Raw genomic sequence first — 6,766 nt, forward strand, 5'->3', positions numbered from 1 at the left:
TCACAATGGGGTAATAAATAAAAAGGAGCCTGAAGGATGTGTGGAAGAGAGCCAGGTGGATATTTGGGGTAGAGTTCTCCAGGAAGGCGGAAGAGCCAATGTGAAGACCCCGCTGTGGGAGTGAGCTTGGCATATTCAAGTTGCAAGAAAGGGCCGGGGGGAGGAATCAGTTGTAGCGTGGCAGGAAGTGGAGTTGGAGACTTAGCTGGGCACACAATCGTGGGAGGCTTGCAGGCCTAGGTGGGAATACTAGAAGTCACCAGGGGGTTGGAGAGAAGGAAGGATGGGGTCTGACTTACATTTTAAAGTAAGGGGAATGGGCTATAGAATGTCAAGGAGACAGTAGGGAGATCAAAAGCCAGGTTATAGCTGGTGGTGACCTGTACCAGGATGGGAACAGTGAAAGAGAAGCAGTCAGATGTGGGATAACACTGACAGGATTTACTGATAGAGTAAATGTGGGGTGAGACCAAAATCAGGCCAAGGCTGATGGCCTGAGAAGCTGGCAAAATGAAGTGCCATTTATGGAGATGTGGAATCCTGGGGAGAAGGGCAGGTTTGGGAGGGAAGGGCAGGAGTTTGGTTTGAACATGTGAAGTTCAGTATCTAGCGGAGACGAGGTTTAAAGCACTGGGTTTAAGAGTCTAGAGCCACGAGGAGCTTTCTGGGCTGGAGGTACATACCAGCGAGTGATGAGCATAAGGATGGGCTTTAGAGACGAGACACTGGATGAGCTCAGGTAGGGAATGCAGGTGTGTGGAGGACAAGGATGGGGGCCCTGGGCACGTCAGCATTTAATGACAGGAGAGAAAGGCAGAAGCCAGTAAGGGAGGCCCGAAGGAGCAACCAGCAGATGGAAGGAGGACTAAGGACGTGGCATGCCGAAAGCTAAGGGGGAAAGTTTTCAAGGAACAGGGAGCAATGAGCTGTGGCCAGGGCTGCTGACAGGATGAGAACGAGGTGGACTGAGAACTGACCACTGGATGTGGGGATGTGCGGGTGACCTTTAAGAGTGGTTTCAGAGGACTGGACGGGTGGTGGAGAAGGCTAGGTGTGCAGGGCTCTGAACTCCTAGATCCCCTCCAACCAGAGCTTGTATACACACACACACGCACACACGCACACTCACCATCCAAAGGAATATAGAGAAGAAATATTTTAAACTAATTATATTTGTGTTTTGATCCAATACTTCTTTGTATGAATCCATGACTTTGTCCCTAATTAGTCAGAAGCATCCAAATTGCTTCGTGGAATACTGAGAATGTTATAGCAGAAATTAAAAGTTAGAGAAACTGTCAATGTTCAGTCTGACTTTAGGATGTCAAAGCCCACGTCAGAAATATTAATTTAGGAAGTCAAAGCCTTTGCTTTGTGACTCCAAGTTTTATCAAAAGAAAAAAGGATTCTTAATAATCAAGATGTTGGGAGCAGGATGGAGACTTTGTGCAAGAACGTGAGTTGTAGAGGACAGAGGAAGACCCAGAGCTCTCATCCCACCATCCTCGGGGGACTGGCTGAGGGTCAGCTGGGCTAGAGTAGGGCTGAGGGAAGAGGACAGACCATGATCTTAAAGGATGTCTTTGAAGTTTCAGACAAGAGGACCAAACCTTGACAGTGAGGGTGGAGGGCACATGGGACTGGAGGTCAGTATCCAGAGAGTGGCCAGCACCAAGGAGTTTTGTGCGGGCCAACCAGAGCCTGAGGACCATCTGCCTCCCTCTCATGGGCAACGTGACCCACCATCACATGGAAGAAGCCACAGGAGCTCCTCTTCCCATTACTGTCTGCTGGGGTCCTTCTACCGCCTGTCCGACCATTTCTGTTGGACTTTCCAGCTGAAAAGATTCCTGCCCATACCCAAAATCTTTCTGAGGCCCATACTTACTTACTTCCCCATATGGACACCCCACTTTTGAATGACCTAGGACACTTGTAAATCTCCTGAAACACAGCATGGGAGAGGAGGGGTGCCCTAGACACCCAACAAGACCATGGAAGTGCAGATGGAAAATACTCCAGCGCTAGGACTTGGATTGGGCTGCACAGTGATGAGACCCACCCAGTTACATAAGAGTTCATTTGAGAAAGGTTTCCAGTCTCAAAAATGTTTGGAAGACTTCTGGTTTAGCTTCAACTAGTAAGGGGCTTAGAAGTCAGCACTCTGATCTTTCCAAATAAGAGCTGAATAAACTGAAAATCAACGACTTTTCTTAGACCCATCAGAGAGCTGAGGTTTCAGGGGTAACCACCACCCTAAAATCTGGGAGTTCAGAGGGAAACACAAACAAGGCTTCAACGGGAACAGAAAACAAGGACAGCAGAGGAATTTTTTTTTTTTTAATATTTTACATTTTTAAAAAAATTTATTTTATTTATTTATTTTTGGCTGCATTGGGTCTTTGTTGCTGAGCGCGGGCTTTCTCTATTTGTGGCGAATGGGGGCTACTCTTCGTTGCGGTGTCTTCTCTTGTTGCGGAGCACAGGCTCTAGGCGCGCAGGCTCAGTAGTTGTGGCTCTCGGGCTTTCGAGCGCAGGCTCAGTAGTTGTGTCGCACAGGCTTAGTTGCCCCGCGGCATGTGGGATCTTCCTGGACCAGGGCTCGAACCCGTGTCCTCTTCATTGGCAGGTGGATTCTTAACCACTGCACCACCAGGGAAGCCCCAGCAGAGGAATTTGAAGCTTATGGCACTGACATCTCCAGCAAACACTAAACACTACCCAATTTGTAGCCAGATTAACATGAATCCTCAGACTAAAGCCCTGTTTACCTCAGTTCCTATTGCCTGATACATCATATCCAGCTTTCTAGAAAAAATTACAAGGCATGCTAAAAGGCAAGGAAAAACATAGTCTGGATAGTCAAAGTAAACATCAAAACCAGACTGAGATATAACACAGATTTGGGGATTATCAGAGAGATGATCAAGGTCAACATCAACAATAGTAAATCATGTTGATAGTATGTCGCCTTGATACAGTGTGATGAAAATGGTGCTTTTCTCTGTGGTCCTCGTCCCAAAAGCATGTAGCTCCAGTCTAACCTGAGGGAAACATTATATATAACCACAGTGAGGGACATTCTACAAAATACCCTACAAAATCCTCTTCAAAACTCTCAAGGTCATCAAAAAGAGGAAAAGTCTGAGAAACTCTCACAGTCCGGAGGAATCTAAGGAGACTTGCCTATGAAATGTGATGTGGATCCTGGATGCACTCCTAGAACGGAAAAAGGAACTTACATGAAAACTAAGGAAATCTGAGTAAAGAGTGTACTTTCGTTAATAATTTATGAGCATTGCTTCATTAATTGTATCAAATGCACCATACTAATATGTTAAAAATAGGGGGAACTGGCTGTGGGGTATATGGGAACTCTCTGTACCATTTTTACAATTTTTCTGTAAACCTAAAGCTGTTCTAAAAATAAGGTTTAGGGAATTCCCTGGCTGTCCAGTGGTTAGGACTCAGCGCTTTCACTGCCGTGGCCCAGTTTCGATCCCTGGTCAGGGAACTAAGATCCCGCAAGCCACACAGCGTGGCTGAGAAATAATAATAGTAATAATAAGGTTTATTAAAAGAAAAAAAATGTTTGGCAATGCCTGGGCTAATGATCACTGAGGTGTCTTCAATTAGTTGAGTTGAGTTTTGTTTTGCCTGTCCTATCTAGGGGACCCAGAGGGCCAGTTTATCCTTGGTCCACTACAGAAAACCCCTGGGTGAAAAAAGATTGCAGGATGCAGGCAGTGGTACCAGGGACAAAAAGGCTGCTTGCAATGCTTACTATTTACTAGCTGAGTGACCTTGGGAGAGTTATTTAACCTCTCTAGGCCCTAGTTTTTTCATCTGTAAAATAGAGGTAAAAATAATAGTGCCTCGCTCATAAGATTGGTATCAGAATTAAAAGAATTAGTATTTGTAAGATGCTTACAATGGTGTCTGGAATATGGTAAGTGCCGCATACATCTATGTTGTAAATAAAAGGCAGCTATGTGGAAGCAGCAGGATCTGTGGCCAGCATATGGTAGTTTGTGTACTATCTGTTTTTCCATTAAAAAACAAACAACAAGAAAAACAATCAGTCCCCGTGATTTTCCTGATCATTTATTTAACACTGAGCAAATTTTATTGTTTGGCATTGTGTTTGTCACTTCTCATGTATTAGGTGCATTTACTTATTAATAGCTTACAGTTTCTGATATTTTCTTTTCTCTTCCTTTTTTGACAATGCAGAGTGTCTGTTCAGCCCATACTGAACATACCTGGACGTCCCCCTGAGCCTGGGCGGCTCTAATATGCCCACCTTTCCCTGGTACAGGCAGATCCTGGTGATGACCAATGAATCCACTAAAGAAAAGTACATTTTCAGCCTCATCCTGTTGCCAACCAGCAGTAGCCCTTTCAGAGGAAAGCTTACTTCCAGGTTCCAGGTTCCTGTGTCCTTTCCTATTCTGTTTGAATCCCTTTTGCTTCTCCAATAACAGCCATGAAGTGTCACACCGGGGAAATTGCCTGGATTACATTCTGATGACGTGTGGGGCTCAGGAAGTTGGGGGTGAGGAGGCGAGCAGGACCGGCTCCAGCATCTCTTCATGACAAGTCTGTTGGCTGTGGCCGTTTTCCCAGCCATGAGCCTCAGCTGAAGCTCTTCTGTCCTCCGATCCCAATTTATTTTCCTAAGTTAAAGCCTTAGTCTTTGTGTCTGGAAAGCAATTTGGATATTCTCGGTGGCTAAAGCTATCCAGAGGAAAACTAAAAAGTCACCATGAGGTAATGAGGCCAGACTATTGGGTGTCTCATATCCTGGCTCCAAATGCAGATGTAAAAGGGGAGCCCAGAAAGGATTCCAACAATGGCAGCAATTGTTGGAATAAGTGACAGTGGCCCATGGTGACTTAGAGGCCAACACCTATTTGGATGTGTGAGATCTGGTATTTTCAAAAATCAGTCACATTCTGTATTGTCATCTCCGGTACTTTCAATGTGGTGGATGTGGGGAGTTGACAGGATCACCATGGCCACAGCCCAGTTAATTTCCTATCACACTGTTACGTCTCTTCCTAGGTCTGGTTCAACAAAGGGTCCTAAATCCTAATGAATCCTATTCTTTTTGAAGGAGTAACACTACTATTTTTAGTGAATGCTATGGACCGGATTAATGGTGGGTCCACTGGATTCTGCATCCTAATTGCTATCCTATCTGCCCCTTCTACCTCCATCTCAACAGACCCGTCTCAGACTCTCCACTATTTTTTCTATACTCTCCACTATTTTTTCTATACTACTGCAATCCTTTCTTTATTGGTCTCTGTGTTTAGTCTCACTCTGTTCCCAACTCAATCCATTCTTCATACTTCTTCCAAAGTCAGATTTTAAAGATACAATAGAAATAGACACTGACATTTTACTTATATAATTAATATTCCCTGGTGCCTCTCAAGGTGTATGAAGATATCGATGTTGGCAAGTCTTTTTTTGCTGAGTGAGGTGATGGCAGTGCATGAGAAAGAGGAAGAGAGAGTGAGACAGAGGAGGAGGGGAGTGTGATTCTTCAGTAAAGACCTGGGGTCAGAGGAAACAAAAGGCTTTGCAGGAAAATGGTCCCGAGAGAGATGGGGACCCTGCTGGCAGCCAGTGAGGGACTGGGGGATGGGGACATTGTGAGGTTTTGTGCACCCTTGACTGTGACTCCCTCTGCAGTCTTGCACCTAAGACCTTCAGTTGTTTTAGAGATGTAGAAATCTCTACATTGTACGAAATCCATATTTCTCCCTAATGTTTTGTGGAGGGCATTGTTCTTTGGGGGCAATGTGTGGAAGCACTGAGTTATGCTACAAGAATGGCATGGAGCAAACAAAAACAAAAAACCAAGGCAGGATGCAGATCAGCCAATTTGCATAATGGACAAATCCAACCTCCCTGCTTCTCTGATGAAGTCTTCCATGGATCCGCATCCCCCATGCGGTGGTCGTGAGGACCTGGAACACTTTTAGCATGGAATACAAGATCCTTCCTGCTCTGGTCTCCACATACCTGTTCAACTATGCCTTCTAAGCAAGCGCACACACACACACACACACACACACACACACACACACACACAACTTACACCCAGAACGCTGCGCTGTAATTCTAGCAAAGACTGTCATGATGGTATATGCTATTTCACCCTGTCTACTGTGTTCTTCCCCTGCCCTTGTTTAGCTGGAAAATGCCTCCTTCTCATCCCCAAGCATGCTTAGGATCCCCCTCCTCTGGGCTCCCATTTTGTCTTGAAGATACACACTTTTATTGTATCATCACACTGTTTTATAGTTGTGTATTTACACACCTGTCTCCCTGACATGACCATAAGCTCCTTAAATTCAGACTTAGTCGTATCTCTGTAAAGTATTTCTAGCACCTAGCAAAAGGCCAGGCATTTAGTCTTATGTGTGATGAATGTTTATCTTCTACGGCTTATAAGTGTCCTATAGAGAAGTTACCATAATAACTAGCTGGTCAGAGAGGAGAAAATTTTTCATTGGTTCTCTAAAAACTTGCACAATATGTGTCATTTTGTCTTCATAAAGCCTGTTACTATGGTGATCCTCAATAAACCGTGACTCCCAGCACTTAAGTCTCTGTGTCAGCCTTTCCAACAATGACTCTGGGCTTGGCCACATGACTAGCTTTGGCCTATAGAAAATTGGCAAGCATGACGCAAAAGTGGTTGCTTGGTAAATGCTTGCACGTTGGGTTGGCCAACTTGGAATGCTCTTTCTTG

General features: G+C 44.9%; 1 long non-coding RNA gene across 1 annotated transcript in view; it reads left to right on the forward strand.

Annotated features, from left to right (window-relative positions):
- Positions 1 to 6,766, forward strand: part of LOC309609057 — an 89,389-nt gene that overhangs the window by 58,335 nt on the left and 24,288 nt on the right. The window lies entirely within an intron of this gene.

This window comes from Balaenoptera borealis (genome assembly GCF_965194805.1).
Source record: "Balaenoptera borealis genome assembly, chromosome: 13".
NCBI lineage: Eukaryota > Metazoa > Chordata > Mammalia > Artiodactyla > Balaenopteridae > Balaenoptera > Balaenoptera borealis.